Source organism: Triticum aestivum, chromosome 2D, assembly GCF_018294505.1.
Source record: "Triticum aestivum cultivar Chinese Spring chromosome 2D, IWGSC CS RefSeq v2.1, whole genome shotgun sequence".
NCBI classification, from domain to species: Eukaryota; Viridiplantae; Streptophyta; class Magnoliopsida; order Poales; family Poaceae; genus Triticum; species Triticum aestivum.
In genome coordinates, this window is record NC_057799.1 from 567676569 (window position 1) to 567696497 (window position 19929).

Below are 19929 nucleotides of genomic sequence, written 5' to 3' on the forward strand. Positions count from 1 at the left end.
CTCGGATCTGCAGCAAACCTCTGCCAGCTTCTGAGCGTGACGGCTGAATTGACTCTGCTATTCGCGCTGCTGCTGCAAGGTTTTGAACTGGAGTGCGATATACCTGAGGTTCAGGCGGAAACAATTGTCGTGGTCGTCGACTGGATTCAGGGATCTGCCGACAGGCGCGTTCGTCGAGTGAATGTTGGAGATTTTCCATACGCGCGTGCTCAGCCAAGGTAGCCAGGCGCGCAGCTTCCAAGGCCCGAGCCTCAGAAGTCTCTTGAGCACTGCGTTGGTTTTCCCTTCAAGAGGAAAGGGTGATGCAGTAAAGTAGCGTAAGTATTTCCCTCAGTTTTTGAGACCAAGGTATCAATCCAGTAGGAGACCACGCTCGAGTCCCACGCACCTACACAAACAAATAAGAACCTCGCAACCAACGCGATAAAGGGGTTGTCAATCCCTTCACGGTCACTTACGAGAGTGAGATCTGATAGATATGATAAGATAATATTTTTGGTATTTTTATGATAAAGACCAAAAGTAAAGAAAGCAAAATAAACGGTAATAGAAATAGCTTGTTGTTGGGAAATTAATATGATGGAAAATAGACCCGGGGGCCATAGGTTTCACTAGTGGCTTCTCTCAAGAGCATAAGTATTACGGTGGGTAAACGAATTACTATCGAGCAATTGATAGAATTGAGCATGGTTATGAGAATATCTAGGTATGATCATGTACATGGGCATCATGTCCGCGACAAGTAGACAGAAGCGATTCTCCATCTACTACTATTACTCCACACATCGACCGCTATCCAGCATGCATCTAGAGTATTAAGTTCATAAGAACAGAGTAATGCTTTAAGTAAGATGACATGATGTAGAGGGATAAACTCATGCAATATGATATAAACCCCATCTTTTTATCCTCGATGGCAACAATACAATACGTGTCGTTTCCCTTTCTGTCACTGGGATCGAGCACCGCAAGATTGAACCCAAAGCTAAGCACTTCTCCCATTGCAAGAAAGATCAATCTAGTAGGCCAAACCAAACTGATAATTCGAAGAGACTTGCAAAGATATCCAATCATACATAAAAGAATTCAGAGGAGATTCAAATATTTGTCATAGATAAACTTGATCATAAACCCACAATTCATCGGATCTCGACAAACACACCGCAAAAAGAAGATTACATCGAATAGATCTCCAAGAAGATCGAGGAGAACTTTGTATTGAGATCCAAAGAGAGAGAAGAAGCCATCTAGCTAATAACTATGGACCCGAAGGTCTGAGGTAAACTACTCACACATCATCGGAGAGGCTATGGTGTTGATGTAGAAGCCCTCCGTGATCAATGCCCCCTCCGGCGGAGCACCGGAAAAGGCCCCAAGATGGGATCTCACAGGTACAGAAGGTTGCGGCAGTGGAAATAGGGTTTTGGCTCCGTATATGATGTTTCCGGGGTGTATGGGTATATATAGGAGGAATAAGTACGTCGGTGGAACAACGAGGGGCCCACGAGGGTGGAGGGCGCGCCCCCCTGCCTCGTGCCTTCCTCGTTGATTACTTTACGTAGACTCCAAGTCCTGTGGATCACGTTTGTTCCAAAAATCACGTTCTCGAAGGTTTCATTCCGTTTGGACTCCGTTTGATATCCTTTTCCTTCGAAACACTGAAATAGGCAAAAAAACAGCAATTTGGGCTAGGCCTCCGGTTAATAGGTTAGTCCCAAAAATAATATAAAAGTGTATAATAAAGCCCAATAAACATCTAAAACAGAATATAACATAGCATGGAACAATCAAAAATTATAGATACGTTGGAGACGTATCAAGCATCCCCAAGCTTAATTCCTGTTCGTCCTCGAGTAGGTAAATGATAAAAACAGAATTTTTGATGTGGAATGCTACTTAGCATAATTTTCAATGTAACCCTCTTAATTGTGGTACGAATATTCAGATCCGAAAGATTCAAGATAAAAGTTTAATATTGACATAAAAGTAATAATACTTCAAGCATACTAACTAACCAGTTGTGTCTTCTCAAAATACAATGGCCAAAGAAAGTTCATCCCTACAAAATCATATAGTTTGGTCATTCTCCATTTTCGTCACACAAGAATGCTCTCATCATGCACAACCCTGATGACAAGCCAAGCAATTGTTTCATACTTTAGTAATCTCAAACTTTTTTCAACTTTCACACAATACATGAGCGTCAGCCATGGATATAGCACTATGGGTGGAATAGAATATAATGATGGGGGTTATGTGGAGAAGACAAAAAAGGAGAAAGTCTCACATCAACGCAGCTAATCAACGGGCTATGGAGATGCCCATCAATTGATGTTAATGTGAGGAGTAGGGATTGCCATGCAACGGATGCACTAGAGCTATAAATGTATGAAAGCTCAACAAAAGAAACTAAGTGGGTGTGCATCCAACTTGCTTGCTCACGAAGACCTAGGGCATTTGAGGAAGCCCATTGTTGGAATATACAAGCCAAGTTCTATAACGAAAAATTCCCACTAGTATATGAAAGTGACAAAACAAGAGACTATCTATCATAAAGATCATGGTGCTACTTTGAAGCACAAGTATGTAAAAATATAGTAGCATTGCCCCTTTTTATTTCTCTTTTTTTTGGGCCTTTTTTTTTCTTTTGGCCTTTCTCTTTTTTTTGGAACAATGCTCTATGAATGATGATCATCACACTTCTATTCATTTACAACTCAATGATTACAACTCGATACTAGAACAAAGTATGACTCTATATGAATGCCTCCGGCGGTGTACCGAGATGGGCAATGAATCAAGAGTGACATGTATGAAATAATATGCATGGTGGCTTTGCCACAAATACGATGTCAACTACATGATCATGCAAGGCAATATGACAATGATGAACGTGTCATGATAAACGGAACGGTGGAAAGTTGCATGGCAATATATCTCGGAATGGCTATGGAAATGCCATAATAGGTAGGTATGGTGGCTGTTTTGAGGAAGATATAAGGAGGTTTATCTATGATAGAGTGTATTGTATCACGGGGTTTGGATGCACCGGCGAAGTTTGCACCAACTCTCAAGGTGAGAAAGGGCAATGCACGGTACCGAAGAGGCTAGCAATGATGGAAGGTTAAGAGTGCGTATAATCCATGGACTCAACATTAGTCATAAAGAACTCACATACTTATTACAAAAATCTACAAGTCATCAAAAACCAAGCACTACGCGCATGCTCCTAGGGGGATAGATTGGTAGGAAAAGACCATCGCTCGTCCCCGACCGCCACTCATAAGGAGGACAATCAAAGAACACCTCATGTTTCAAATTTGTTACACAACGTTTACCATACGTGCATGCTACGGGATTTGCAAACTTCAACACAAGTATTTCTCAAATTCACAACTACTCAACTAGCACAACTTTAATATCACTACCTCCATATCTCAAAACAATCATCAAGCATTAAACTTCTCTTAGTATTCAACACACTCATAAGAAAGTTTTACTAATCTTGAATACTTTAGCATATTTCACAATTAAAGCAAATTACCATGCTGTTTTGTAGGACTCTCAAAATAATATAAGTAACGCATGAGAGAACAACAATTTCTATAAAACAAATCCACCACCGTGCTCTAAAAGATATAAGTGAAGCACTAGAGCAAAAACTATATAGCTCAAAAAATATAAGTGAAGCGCATAGAGTATTCTAATAAATTCCGAATCATGTGTGTCTCTCTCAAAAGTGTATTCAGCGAGGATGATTGTGGTAAACTAAAAAGCAAAGACTCAAATCATACAAGACGCTCCAAGCAAAACACATATCATGTGGTGAATAAAAATATAGCTCCAAGTAAAGTTACCGATGGACGAAGACGAAAGAGGGGATGCCCTTCCGGGGCATCCCCAAGCTTTGGCTTTTTGGTGTCCTTAGATTATCTTGGGGTGCCATGGGCATCCCCAAGCTTAGGCTCTTGCCACTCCTTGTTCCATAATCCATCAAATCTTTACCCAAAACTTGAAAACTTCACAACACAAAACTTAACAGAAAATCTCGTGAGCTCCGTTAGCGAAAGAAAAGAAAACACCACTTCAAGGTACTGTATTGAACTCATTCTTTATTTATATTGGTGTTAAAATTACTGTATTCCAAATTCTCTATGGTTTATAAACTATTTTACTAGCCATAGATTCATCAAAATAAGCAAACAACACACGAAAAACAGAATCTGTGAAAAACAGAACAGTCTGTAGTAATCTGTAACTAACGCAAACTTATGTAACTCAAAAAATTCTACCAAAATAGGAAGACCTAGAAAATTTGATTATTGATCAGCTTCAATTGGAATCAGTATTTTATCACATTCTGGTGATTTTTAACAATTGTTTTCGTGAACAGAAAGTTTCTGGAATTTTCAGCAAGATCAAATAACTATCATCCAAGAAGATCCTATAGGTTTAACTTGGCACAAACACTAATTAAAACATAAAAACAAATCTAACCAGAGGCTAGATCAAATATTTATTCAAAAACAGAACGGAAATATATTGGGTTGTCTCCCAACAAGCGCTTTTCTTTAAAGCCTTTTAGCTAGGCATTGATAATTTTAATGATGCTCACATGAAAGACAAGAATTGAAGCACAAAAGGAGCATGATAAGGCATGTGACAAACACATCTAAGTCTAACATGCTTCCTATGCATAGGCATTTTATAAGCAAACAAATTATCATAGCAAGCAAAAATTAGCATATGCAAGGAAGAAGAAAGAGACGATAGCAATCTCAACATGACGAGAGGTAATTTAGTAACATGAAAATTTCTACAACCATATTTTCCTCTCTCGTAATAATTACATGTAGGATCATAGGCAAATTCAACAAAATAGCTATTACATAACATATTCTCAACACGATCCACATGCATGCGAAGTTGACACTCTTCCAAAATAGTGGGATTATCATTAACTAAAGTCATGACCTCTCCAAACCCACTTTTATCAAAAATACCATAAGATTGGACATTCTCCAAATATGTGGGATCTAAACTTGACACTCTTCCAAACCCACTTTCAATATTATTTCAAACACTATTATCAATCTCATATTCATCATGGGGCTTAAATAAATTTTCAAGATCATAAGAAGAATCACCCCAATCATAATCATTCCAACAAGTAATAGTCATACAAAAACTAGCATCTCCAAGCTTAGGGTTCTGCATATTATTAGCACAATTGACATCAAGAGAATTTATAGTAAAATTCTTGCAATCATGCTTTTTATTCAAGGAGCTATCGTGAATCTCTTCATAAATTTCTTCATCACAATTTTCAGATTCATGAATTTCAAGCAAAACCTCATAAAGATAATCTAGTGCACTCAAATCACTAGAAATTGGTTCATCATAATTGGATCTCGTAAAAAGATTAGCAAGTCGATGGGGTTCCATATCAATAGGTTTTTAGCAAGCGAAGATGCAAGCATATAAAAGGCACATGGTAACACAAGCAAACAAGAAGCAAGCGAAAAAGAGGCGAACGGAAAAGTGAGGGCGAATAAAACGGCAAGGGTGAAGTGGGGGAGAGGAAAACGAGAGGCAAATGGCAAATAATGTAATGCGAGGGATAAGAGTTTGTGATGGGTACTTGGTATGTCTTGACTTGTGCGTAGACTCCCCGGCAACGGCGCCAGAAATGGCTCGTTGTCGGGAGTCAAATCTTGACTTAACTTGGCGCGAATCTCCCCCGCAACGGCGCCAGAAATTCTTCTTGCTACCTCTTGAGCACTGTGTTGGTTTTCCCTTGAAGAGGAAAGGGTGATGCAGTAAAGTAGCGTAAGTATTTCCCTCAGTTTTTGAGAACCAAGGTATCAATCCAGTAGGAAACCACGCTCGAGTCCCACGCACCTACACAAACAAATAAGAACCTCGCAACCAACGCGATAAAGGGGTTGTCAATCCCTTCACGGTCACTTACGAGAGTGAGATCTGATAGATATGATAAGATAATATTTTTGGTATTTTTACGATAAAGACTAAAAGTAAAGAAAGCAAAATAAACGGTAATAGAAATAGCTTGTTGTTGGGAAATTAATATGATGGAAAATAGACCCGGGGGCCATAGGTTTCACTAGTGGCTTCTCTCAAGAGCATAAGTATTACGGTGGGTAAATGAATTACTGTCAAGCAATTGATAGAATTGAGCGTAGTTATGAGAATATCTAGGTATGATCATGTATATAGGCATCATGTCCGCGACAAGTAGACCGAAACGATTCTGCATCTACTACTATTACTCCACACATCGAACGCTATCCAGCATGCATCTAGAGTATTAAGTTCATAAGAACAGAGTAATGCTTTAAGTAAGATGACATGATGTAGAGGGATAAACTCATGCAATATGATATAAACCCCATATTTTTATCCTCGATGGCAACAATACAATACGTGTCGTTTCCCTTTCTGTCACTGGGATCGAGCACCGCAAGATTGAACCCAAAGCTAAGCACTTCTCCCGTTGCAAGAAAGATCAATCTAGTAGGCCAAACCAAACTGATAATTCGAAGAGACTTGCAAAGATAACCAATCATACATAAAAGAATTCAGAGGAGATTCAAATATTGTTCATAGATAAACTTGATCATAAACCCACAATTCATCGAATCTCGACAAACACACCGCAAAAAGAAGATTACATCGAATAGATCTCCCAAGAAGATCGAGGAGAACTTTGTATTGAGATCCAAAGAGAGAGAAGAAGCCATCTAGCTAATAACTATGGACCCGAAGGTCTGAGGTAAACTACTCACACATCATCGGAGAGGCTATGGTGTTGATGTAGAAGCCCTCCGTGATCAATGCCCCCTCCGGCGGAGCACCGGAAAAGGCCCCAAGATGGGATCTCACGGGTACAGAAGGTTGCGGCGGTGGAAATAGGGTTTTGGCCCCGTATATGATGTTTCCAGGGTGTATGGGTATATATAGGAGGAAGAAGTATGTCGGTGGAGCAACGAGGGGCCCACGAGGGTGGAGGGCGCGCCCAGTGGGGGTAGGCGTGCCCCCTGCCTCGTGCCTTCGTCGTTGATTACTTTACGTAGACTCCAAGTCCTCTGGATCATGTTTGTTCCGAAAATCACGTTCCCGAAGGTTTCATTCCGTCTGGACTCCATTTGATATCCTTTTCTTTCGAAACACTGAAATAGGCAAAAAACAGCAATTTGGGCTGGGCCTCCGGTTAATAGGTTAGTCCCAAAAATAATATAAAAGTGTATAATAAAGCCCAATAAACATCTAAAACAGAATATAACATAGCATGGAACAATCAAAAATTATAGATACGTTGGAGACGTATCAAGTGCCTCCACGTTGCGACGATGCAGCTCTTCCCTCTGCTCCGAAGTAAGGGCTTGGGGGCGATATTCGTTGAGACCACGCGAGGGGCCGCCGCTGCCGCCACAACGGAACCCAGGCGAGCTGCAAGGCGAGTGGACCATGAGGACTTCCGCCGCAGGGTCGCTGCTCCCGCACTCGGAAAGAGTATCCGCGCGACCAGTCGACAGGTCGAATGGTCTATAGAGAGATTGGTCTTGCTCGATAGCCACAACTTGAGGAGTGGTCGACTGGCGAGCCACCGCATGCTTCACCCATCGCTGGAGCCGCGATCGACCGGATCGCTTGTGGTGGCGTATAGCGGGGAGAGTGGATGATACGGGAGCCAACCGATACTAGGTCGACGGCTGCCGCAGGAGGACGCCGCAGGCACTCACGCGGAAATGCGCCGCCCCGCGGATGGGAAGGGCCTCAACGTCGAGGGGGGCTTCTTGGAGCCAAGCAGAGTTATCGGCAATGAAGACAAGCGCGCCGAGAGGGATCTCGTGGCCCAAGGCCACACCACTGCCGGAAACCATGTTGATGGAGATCAGAAAAACTACAACCTCACCGGAAGTCGCTAAGACGCCTGCCCCATGGTGGGTGCCAACTGTCGTGGGAGTAAGTCTGACAATAAGAATAGGGGGTACGTAGGAGGAGGCAAGGCCCTAGCTACGGCAAGGTTGTACACGCGAGTTTACGAGTTCAGGCCCCTCTCGAAGGAGGTAATAGCCCTACGTCTCGGTGCCCGGAGGCTTGTCGACTGGTATATGCGTGTGAGTTACAAGGGGTGCGAACCCTTGTGCCAGAGGAGGGGGTGGCTTATAGAGAGTGCGCCAGACCCCTCCAGCCCTCGGTTACACATGGGTCAATGTGAGTTAAGACAGGGGCGTTACTGGTAACGCCTGCTATAATGACTATTAATGACCTTTAAGACTACAGAGTGAACGCCTGACTGTTGCCATCCTGTGGTGGCTTTAGATCTTCTGTATTCCGAGTGATTCTTCATATGGTCGAGTGACTCTATCTTGGTCGAGTGGAATTGGGTATCCGAGTGGAATAGCTAGTCGAGTGGATTGCACTCCAAGGTGATTTCACTCGGTATCTTCTCTTGTACTTCGAATGCCTTTGACTCTAGGGCAATATCCTTAGGTAGGACGTCTAGCCCAGGCCTGTGACCCTACCCTAGGTACATGTCATCGTCAGGGGCTGCGCCCCATTCCCCTTGTCCAATTCGGACTGCCCATGGGGTGGGGGCGCCACCCCTTGTCGTCTGCCCTCTCTCTCTCCCCTATGGCCCATAGAGGCCCATTACTTTCCCCGGGGGGTTCCGATAACACCTCGGTACTCCGATAAATATCTGAATCCCTCCGAAACTATTCCGGTGTCCGAATACTATCGTCCAATATATCAATCTTTACCTCTTGACCATTTCGAGACTCCTCGTCATGTTCATGATCTCATCCGGGATTCAGAACAATCTTCGGACACCAAAACACATAACTCATAATACAAATCGTCATCGAACGTTAAGCGTGCGGACCCTACGGGTTCGAGAACAATGTAGACATGATCGAGACACATCTCCGATCAATAACCAACAGCGGAACCTGGATGCTCATATTGGTTCCTACATATTCTACGAAGATCTTTATCGGTCAAACCTCAATGACAACATACGTTATTCCCTTTGTCATCGGTATGTTACTTGCCCGAGATTCGATCGTCGGTATCTTCATACCTAGTTCAATCTCGTTACTGGCAAGTCTCTTTACTCGTTATGTAATGCATCATCCCGCAATTAACTCATTAGTCACATTTCTTGCAAGGCTTATCATGATGTGCATTACCGAGAGGGCCCAGAGATACCTCTCCTATACTCGGAGTGACAAATCCTAATCTCGATCTATGCCAACCCAACAAACTCCTTCGGAGACACCTGTAGAGCATCTTTATAATCACCTAGTTATGTTGTGACGTTTGATAGCACACAAGGTGTTCCTCCGGTATTCGGGAGTTGCATAATTACATAGTCCAAGGACTATCTACAAGTCATGAAGAAAGCAATAGCAATAAAACTTAACAATCATTATGCTAAGCTAACGAATGGGTCTTGTCCATCACATCATTCTCCTAATGATGTGATCCGTTCATCAAATGACAACACATGTCTATGATCAGGAAACTTAACCATCTTTGATTAACGAGCTAATCTAGTAGAGGCATACTAGGGACACTTTGTTTTGTCTATGTATTCACACATGTATCAAGTTTCCGGTTAATACAATTCTAGCATGAATAATAAACATTTATCATGAAATAAGTAAATATAAATAACAACTTTAATATTGCCTCTAGGGCATATTTCCTTTAGTCTCACACTTGCACTAGAGTCAATAATCTAGAACATTGTAATGATTCTAACACCCATGGAGTCTTGGTGTTGATCATGTTTTGCTTGTGGAAGAGGCTTAGTCAACGGGTTTGCAACATTCAGATCCGTATGTATTTTGCAAATCTCCATGTCTCCCTCCTTGACTTGATCACGGGTGGAGTTGAAGCGTCTCTTGATGTGTTTGGTTCTCTTGTGAATCTGGATTCCTTTGCCAAGGCAATTGCTCCAGTATTGTCACAAAAGATTTTCATTGGACCCGATGCACTAGGTAATACACCTAGATCGGATATGAACTCCTTCATCCAGACTCCTTCATTTGCTGCTTCCGAAGCAGCTATGTACTCCGCTTCACACGTAGATCCCACCACGAAGCTTTGCTTGGAACTGCACCAACTGACAGCTCCACCATTAAATATAAATACGTATCCAGTTTGCGACTTAGAGTCATCCGGACAAGTGTCCAAGCTAGCATCGATGTAACCATTCACGACGAGCTCTTTGTCGCCCCCGTAAACGAGAAACATATCCTTAGTCCTTTTCAGGTATTTCAGGATGTTCTAGACCGCTGTCTAGTGATCCACTCCTGGATTACTTTGGTACCTCCCTGATAAACTTATAGCAAGGCACACATCAGGTCTGGTACACATCATTGCATACATGATAGAACCTATGGTTGAGGCATAGGGAACGACCTTCATTTTCTCTCTGTCTTCTGCAGTGGTCGGGCATTGAGTCTGACTCAACTTCACACCTTGTAACACATGCAAGAACCCTTTCTTTGACTGATCCATTTTGAACTTCTTTAAAACTTTATCAAGGTATGTGCTTTGTGAAAGTCCAATTAAGCGTCTTGATCTATCTCTATAGATCTTGATGCCCAATATATAAGCAGCTTCACCGAGGTCTTTCGTTGAAAAATTCTTATTCAAGTATCCTTTTATGCTATCCAGAAATTCTATATCATTTCCAATCAACAATATGCCATCCACATATAATATTAGAAATGCTACAGAGCTCCCACTCACTTTCTTGTAAATACAGGCTTATTCGAAAGTTGTATAAAACCATATGCTTTGATCACACTATCAAAGCGTATATTCCAACTCCGAGATGCTTGCACCAGTCCATAAATGGATCGCTGGAGCTTGCACACTTTGTTAGCACCTTTAGGATCGACAAAACCTTCTGGTTGCATCATATACAACTCTTCTTTAAGAAATCCATTAAGGAATGCATTTTTGACGTCCATTTGCCAGATTTCATAATCATAAAATGCGGCAATTGCTAACATGATTCGGGCAGACTTAAGCATCGCTACGGGTGAGAAGGTCTCATCGTAGTCAACTCCTCGAACTTGTCAAAAACGTTTTACAACAAGTCAAGCTTTGTAGACAGTAACATTACCATCAGCGTCGGTCTTCTTCTTGAAGATCCATTTATTCTCTATGGCTTGCCGATCATCGGGCAAGTCAACCAAAGTCCATACTTTGTTATCATACATGGATCCCATCTCAGATTTCATGGCCTCAAGCCATTTCGCAGAATCTGGGCTCATCATCGCTTCCTCATAGTTCGTAGGTTCGTCATGGTCTAGTAACATGACTTCCAGAACGTGCTTTGGTTGACCTACGAGGTTCAGTAGTAACTTGATCTGAAGCTTCATGATCATCATCATTAGCTTCCTCCCTAATTGGTGTAGGCATCACAGGAACAGTTTTCTGTGATGAGCTACTTTCCAATTCAAGAGAAGGTACAATTACCTCATCAAGTTCTACTTTCCTTCCACTCACTTCTTTCAAGAGAAACTCCTTCTCTAGAAAGGATCCATTCTTAGCAACAAATATCTTGCCTTCGGATCTATGATAGAAGGTGTACCCAACAGTTTTTTTTGGGTATCCTATGAAGACGCACTTCTTCGATTTGGGTTCGAGCTTATCAGGCTGAAGCTTTTTCACATAAGCATCGCAACCCCAAACTTTAAGAAACGAGAGCTTAGGTTTCTTGCTAAACCACAGTTCATACGGTGTCGTCTCAACAGATTTAGATGGTGCCCTATTTAACGTGAATGCAGCTGTCTCTAATGCATAACCCCAAAACGATAGTGGTAAATTGGTAAGAGACATCATAGATCGCACCATATCTAATAAAGTACGGTTACGACGTTCGAACACACCATTACGCTGTGGTGTTCTAGGCGGCGTGAGTTGCCAAACTATTCCACATTGTTTTAAATGAAGACCAAACTCGTAACTCAAATATTCGCCTCCGCGATTAGATCGTAGAAACTTTATTTTCTTGTTACGATGATTTTCCACTCACTCTGGAATTCTTTGAACTTTTCAAATGTTTCAGACTTGTGTTTCATTAAGTAGATATACCCATATCTGCTGAAATCATCTATGAAGGTCAGAAAATAACGATACCCGCCGCGAGCCTCAACACTCGTCGGACCGCATACATCGGTATGTATAATTTCCAATAAGTCAGTAGCTCGTTCCATTGTTCTGGAGAACGGAGTCTTAGTCATCTTGCCCATGAGGCATGGTTCGCAAGCATCAAGTGATTCTAAAAGACCATCCGCATGGAGTTTCTTCATGCGCTTTACACCAATATGACCTAAACGGCAGTGCCACAAATATGTTGCGCTATCATTATTGAATTTACATCTTTTGGCATAAATATTATGAATATGTGTATCACCACGATCGAGATTCAACAAAAATAGACCACTCATCAAGGGTGCATGACCATAAAAGATATTACTCATATAAATAGAACAACCATTATTCTCTGATTTAAATGAATAATTGTCTCGCATCAAACAAGATCCAGATATAATGTTCATGCTCAACGTTGGCACCAAATAACAGTTATTCAGGTCTAAAACTAATCCCGAAGGTAGATGTAGAGGTAGCGTGCCGACGGCGATCACATCGACCTTGGAACCATTTCCGACGCGCATCGTCACCTCGTCCTTAGCCAAACTTCGTTTAATCCGTAGCCTCTGTTTCGAGTTGCAAATATGAGCAACAGAACCAGTATCAAATGCTCAGGCGCTACTATGAGCATTAGTAAGGTACACATCAATAACATGTATACCGAATATACCTTTGGTCACTTTGCCATCCTTCTTATCCGCCAAATACTTGGGGCAGTTCCGCTTCCAGTGTCCAGTCCCTTTGCAGTAGAAGCACTCAGTTTCAGGCTTAGGTCCAGACTTGGGCTTCTTCCCAGGAGTGGCAACTTGCTTGCCATTCTTCTTGAAGTTCCCCTTCTTTCCTTTGCCCTTTTTCTTGAAACTAGTGGTCTTGTTAACCATCAACACTTGATGTTCTTTCTTGATTTCTACCTCCGCAGCTTTGAGCATAGCGAAGAGCTCGGGAATTGTCTTATCCATCCCTTGCATATTATAGTTCATCATGAATCCTTTGTAGCTTGGTGGCAGTGATTGATGAACTCTGTCAATAACACTATCATCCGGAAGATTAACTCCCAGCTGAGTCAAGTGGTTATGGTACCCAGACATTCTGAGTATGTGTTCACTGACAGAACTGTTCTCCTCCATTTTGCAGCTATATATAGAACTGGCAAAAAAATTAAATCTTTCAGCACAATCATCTAGCCTCTCTTGCAAATTTTTCGTTTCTAAATATTTATGCTTCTTACAAAATCTATCTTCCATTTTTGGTGTGCAATTGCACTCCCAATTCACTCCGCAAAAAGTGACATGCTTATAAGAAACATTTTTGTCATGACTAGTGCAATCATCATTAGCATTTTGGATATTCAAAGAATTCATACTAACAACATTGCAATCATGTTCATCATTCAAATATTTTGTGCCAAGCATTTCATTGACTTCTTCTTCTAACAATTGAGCACAATTTTCCGAACCATCATTTTCAAGAAAGATATTATAAAGATGATCAATAATATGATGCAACCTAAATTCCATTTTTATGTAGTTTTCTTTTATAGACCAAACTCGTGATAAACAAGAAACTAAAAGATTCAATTGCAAGATCTAAAGATATACCTTCAAGCACTCACCTCCCCGGCAACGGCGCCAGAAAAGAGCTTCATGTCTACTACGCAACTTTATTCTTGTAGACACGTGTTGGGCCTCCAAGCGCAGAGTTTTGTAGGGCAGTAGCAATTTTCCCTCAAGTGGATGACCTAAGGTTTATCAATCCGTGGGAGGCGTAGGATGAAGATAGTCTCTCTCAAACGACCCTGCAACCAAATACAAGAAATCTCTTGTGTCCCCACACACCCAATACAATGGAAAATTGTATAGGTGCACTAGTTCGGCGAAGAGATGGTGATAAAAGTGTAATATTGATGGTAGAAATATATTTTTATAATCTGAATAAATAAAAACAGCAAAGTAGCAAATAGTAAACGGGCACAAAAACGGTATTGCAATGCTTGAAAATGAGGCCTAGGGTCCGTACTTTCACTAGTGCAATCTCTCAACAGTGCTAATATAATTGGATCATATAACCACCCGTCAAAGTGCGATGAAGAATCACTCCAAAGTTCCTATCTAGCGGAGAACATAAGAATAAATTGTTTGTAGGGTACGAATCCACCTCAAAGCTATTCTTTCCGTTCGATCTATTCAAGAGTTCGTACTAAAATAACACAAAGATATTCTTTCTGTTCGCTCTATCCTAGAGTCCATACTAAAATAACACCAAAGCAAATTCATATTCATAATACTCAATCCAACACAAAGAACTTCAAAGAGTGCCCCAAGATTTCTACCGAAGAAACAAAGACAAGAACGTGCATCAACCCCTATGCATAGATTACCCCAATGTCACCTCGGGAATCCGCGAGTTGAGTGCCAAAACATTTATCAAGTGAATCAATACGATACCCCATTGTCACCACAAGTATTCAATTGCAAGACATATATCAAGTGTTCTCAAATCCATAAAATTACTCAATGCGATAACAACGAAATCTCAAAGGGAAAAACTCAATTCATCACAACAAGATAGAGAGGAGAAAACACCATATGATCCGACTATATTAACAAAGTCCGCGATACATCAAGATCGTGACATATCAAGAACACGAGAGAGACAGAGAGAGATTAAACACATAGCTATTGGTTCAAACCCTCAGCCCCGAGGGTGTACTACTCCCTCCTCATCGTGGTGGCCGCCGGGATGATGAAGATGGCCACTGGAGATGATTCCCCCCTCCGGCAGGGTGCCGGAAAGGGTCTAGATTGGTTTTCAGCGGCTACAGGGCATTGCAACGGCGGAACATATGATCTAGGTCAACCCCGAAGGGTTTTGGAATATTTGTTATTTTATAGGGTAAAGAGGGGGTGCGGGAGGCCACCGAGGTGGGAACAACCCACCTGGGCACGCCTGGGCCCCCAGGCGCGCCCTGGTGGGTTGTTCCCCCTCGGGGCACCCCCAGGTGCTGCTCTGGCCCAATGGATGTCTTCTGGTCCATAAAAAATCTTCGTGGAGTTTTGTTGCATTTGGACTCTGTTTGGTATTGATTTCCTACGATGTAAAAAACAAGCAAAAAACAGCAACCGACACTGGGCACTGGGTCAATATGTTAGTCCCAAAAATGATATAAAGTTGCTATAAAACGATTGTAAAACATCCAAGAATGATAAAATAACAGCATGAATACTTCATAAATTATAGAGACGTTGGAGACATATCAACATCCCCAAGCTTAATTCCTACTCGTCCTCGAGTAGGTAAATGATAAAAGAAATAATTTATGAAGTGTGAATGCTAGCAAAGAGCATAAGTTTGATCAATGAAAATTTCAATCACTTTTCCTAGCATCATAACAGCAATTCTTTCTTATAAAACTTCTCATGTTATAGTAGCAACCAATTCATATGTTAAGGTTCAAACAATGAACTCTCTTGAAACTCAACAACCTATGTTCTTAGTCACCTACAAGCAATTGCAATTCAACTTATTCAACAGAGTTTAAGTAAGAGCTCCACATACTCAACTATCATATAGTCTTCTATGATTGCTAACAGTCACCGCATACACATGAGAAAAACGTTTCAAACGGACACATAGAAAGACAGGGGCTTATGGTTTTGCCTCCCAATGTATTCACCTCAAGGGTGATGTCAACAATAATAACTCATGCCACCTATATTCAACTGGACATATGTGCCTAGATCTTTCCTCACCACATGATGCTTGCCAAAAGAGAAAAATGAAAAGGAATAGAGAGAATAACTCTGACTCTTTTGCATAAAAATAAATACTGAAAAGTAAAAGATAGGCCCTTCGCAGAGGGAAGCAGAGGTTTCCATGCGCTTATTTGTTTGTATGCTCAACCCCTTAGTGCAAAAGAACGTCATGTTATCTTGCCCCTTATGATAGCAACCTTTATTATGCAGTCTGTCGCTTTTATTGCTTTTCCATCACAAGTTCATACAACGCTCAATTTTCTCTTACACTAAATGATCTAACAGTTTTAGAAGCAATTTTTATTGCCTTATTGCACCGATGACAACTTACTTGAAGGATCTTGCTCAATCCTTAGGTAGGTATGGTGGACTCTTGAAGATAAGATTTGGGTTTAAGGGTTTTTGGATGCACAAGTAGTATCTCTATTTAGTGCGGAATTTTTGGCTAGCAAAGATGGGGGGCAAGCACCACATGTTGAAGGATCTATGACAATATAACTTCTATGTGAATATGAACAAACTTAAATCATTACGTTGTCTTCCTTGTCCAACGTCAACAATTTTGGCATATAATATTTTGATGGGGGCTGACAATCACAGAAGATTTCCAAGATAGTGTATTTGCAAGTGAAAGTTCTCTTCCTTATACTAATTATTCGTGAATGGCTTGTATGACCAAAATTGTGATTGTCAAGCCTCAAAAGATTTCACTTTCTAAACCCAATGTGAAGCTACCACTAGGCCCATGGGGGGTGGGGCGCCACCCCTTGTGGGCTGCCCTCTCTCTCCCCTATGGCCCATAGAGGCCCATTACTTTCCCCGGGGGGTTCCGGTAACCCCTTGGTACTCTAATAAATATCTGAATAACTCCGAAACCATTCTGGTGTCCAAATACTATCGTCCAATATATCAATCTTCACCTCTCGACCATTTCGAGACTCCTCGTCATGTCCGTGATCTCATCCGGGACTCCGAACAATCTTCGGACACCAAAACACATAACTCGTAATACAAATCGTCATCGAACGTTAAGTGTGCGGACCCTATGGGTACGAGAACTATGTAGACATGATCGAGGCACATCTTCGATCAATAACCAACAGCGGAACATGTATGCTCATATTGGTTCCTACATATTCTACGAAGATCTTTATCGGTCAAATTGCAATGACAACATACGTTATTCCCTTTGTCATCAGTATGTTACTTGCCCGAGATTCAATCGTTGGTATCTTCATACCTAGTTCAATCTCGTTACCGGCAAGTCTCTTTACTCGTTCCGCAATGCATCATCCCACAACTAACTCCTTAGTCACATTGCTTGCAATGCTTATCATGATGTGCATTACCGAGAGGGCCCAGAGATACCTCTCCGATACTCGGAGTGGCAAATCCTAATCTCGATCTATGCCAACCCAACAAACACCTTCGAAGCATCTTTATAATCACCCAGTTACGTTGTGACGTTTGATAGCACACAAGGTGTTCCTCCGGTATTCAGGAGTTGCATAATCTCATAGTCAAAGGAATATGTATAAGTCATGAAGAAAGCAATAGCAATAAAACTTAACGATCATTATGCTAAGCTAGCGGATGGGTCTTGTCCATCACATCATTCTCCTAATGATGTGATCCCGTTCATCAAATGACAACACATGTCTATGGTCAGGAAACTTAACCATCTTTGATTAACGAGCTAGTCTAGTAGAGGCATACTAGGGACACTTTGTTTTGTCTATGTATTCACACATGTATCAAGTTTCCGGTTAATACAATTCTAGCATGAATAATAAACATTTATCATGAAATAAGGAAATATAAATAACAACTTTATTATTGCCTCTAGGGCATATTTCCTTCAACGTTTTCGTCCTGCTTTCTCTGGTAGAAATCTTGAGGCACTCTTTGAAATTCTTTGTGTTGGATTGAATACTATTAATCTGAAGTTGTTTGATGCTAATCGTATAATTGACTCACGGATACTTGTGGTGACATTGGAGTATCTAGGTGACATTAGAGTTGGTTGATGTGTATCATATGGTGTTATTTTAGTACGAACTCTAGGGCTGTTCGTGATACTTATAGTAATAGCTCAATAGATTGATCGGAAAGGATAACTTTGAGGTGGTTTCGTACCCTACAAACAATTTCATCTTATGTTCTCCGCTTGATAAGAACTTTGGAGTGATTCTTTATCGCACGTTGAGGGGTTGTTATATGATTCAGTTATGTTAGCATTGTTAAGAGATTGCACTAGTGAAAGTATGAAACCTAGGCCTTGTTTCTAAGCATTGCAATACCGTTTGTGCTCCATTTTATCACTTGCTACCTTGTTTTTTCATATATATTTTCAGATTACAAAAACCTATATCTACAATCCATACTACACTTGTATCACCATCTCTTCGCCGAACTAGTGCACCTATACAATTCGCCATTGTATTGGGTGTGTTCGGGACACAAGGGATTTCTTGTATTTGGTTGCAGGGTTGTTTGAGAGAGACCATCCTACGCCTCCCATGGATTGATAAACCTTAGGTCATCTACTTGAGGGAAAATTGCTACTGTCCTACAAAACTCTGCGCTTGGAGGCCCAACACGAGTCTACAAGAATAAGTTGTGTAGTACACATCAAAGACGTAGTGTATTATCTCATCCGCGAGCGCCAGAACCTGGATAAAATCCTTGTCCTTGTTACCATCGTGCCAAGTCGCCTAGCTAGGATACCCTACAGAGGGATCCGCTAGATTTAGCTCCGACAAACTGCCTAGACGCTCACCCCAAAATTGAGGGAAAACCATCTTTGGGCGAGAGAGTAAGGGTGCGCTAAGTGGACGAGGACTACCAGAATGTAACAGATGGGAGCTACCGAAGCGGGATGGCTCACGCAAAGGCGATCGCTCGAGAGGTCGAGAACGACGATTAGGAGACTGATGGATAGTAAAAAAACGGGGATCTGACAGGCGAAACATACCCGTAACTGGAGGCGGAACAAAGGCGGTGACTACCCCGTTACCAGCCCCCGGTGTGATGTTTCAACAAAGTGGGCATCTGTCCAATTGGTTGTTGCAGTCGGCGGTGTAGAGAGCGGCGCACCTCCCGGTCATGGTAGCAGGGGAGGAAGATTCGTCGGCTTGAACATGAGAGCCGGGTTCCTCGCGACGAGATCCAGCTCCCATCGCACGCCCCCAAGCTCCCTGCTCTAGATCCGCAACCGACTTCTCCAGCGTCGGCCTCCACTCCGCTAGATCGATCACCGCAAGCCGGATCTCCTCGAAGAGAGTTGTGGACGCCTCCACCGCCTTCTAGATAGATGTGTTTTGCTCCTGGATAGCCTTGAGTGCCGCCATCAAGTCATCGACCCGTTGCTCCATTTCGCCGGTGTGACACTGCTGGCGCGTGGTGAAGGGGGTCTCTTGAGATAACCCGGAGGCTCTGATACCATATGTCACGCCCCTCTTCTCGATTCACACAGGCATAGGTCGGCAACAAGGATTTAGGGCACATTTGATTCAAAGGAATTTTATTGAATGTTGAAGGATTGTCCTTAGGATTTTTTTTCCTACGTTGTCCTTTGAGTCCTTTGATTCATACGATTGGATCCCATAAGAATTTTTTCTATGAAACCTTTTGTACTACATTTCATAGGAAATTTAACATCCACTCCAACCTCTTTTTACAATTCCTTTGTTTTTTCATGAGACATCAAACACTCCTTCTGATCCTGTAGGATTCAAATGGTCAGGCCACTTGAACCCTATATTTTTCCTATTCCCACATTTTCGAAATCCTGTGAATCAAAGAGGCCTTTAGGGTAGGGTGTGGAGGAAGAGGAGGCAATATGGAGGAGGAGGAGAGGAGGACTTGGGAAAAAGTGTTTGCCAATTACATCGCCGTGACTGACCCTTAGGTCTCACTCGCTCATAAGTAGCTCCTCACAGCCCCATGTGACGGGGCCGAAGAATTTGTTGGGCTTCCT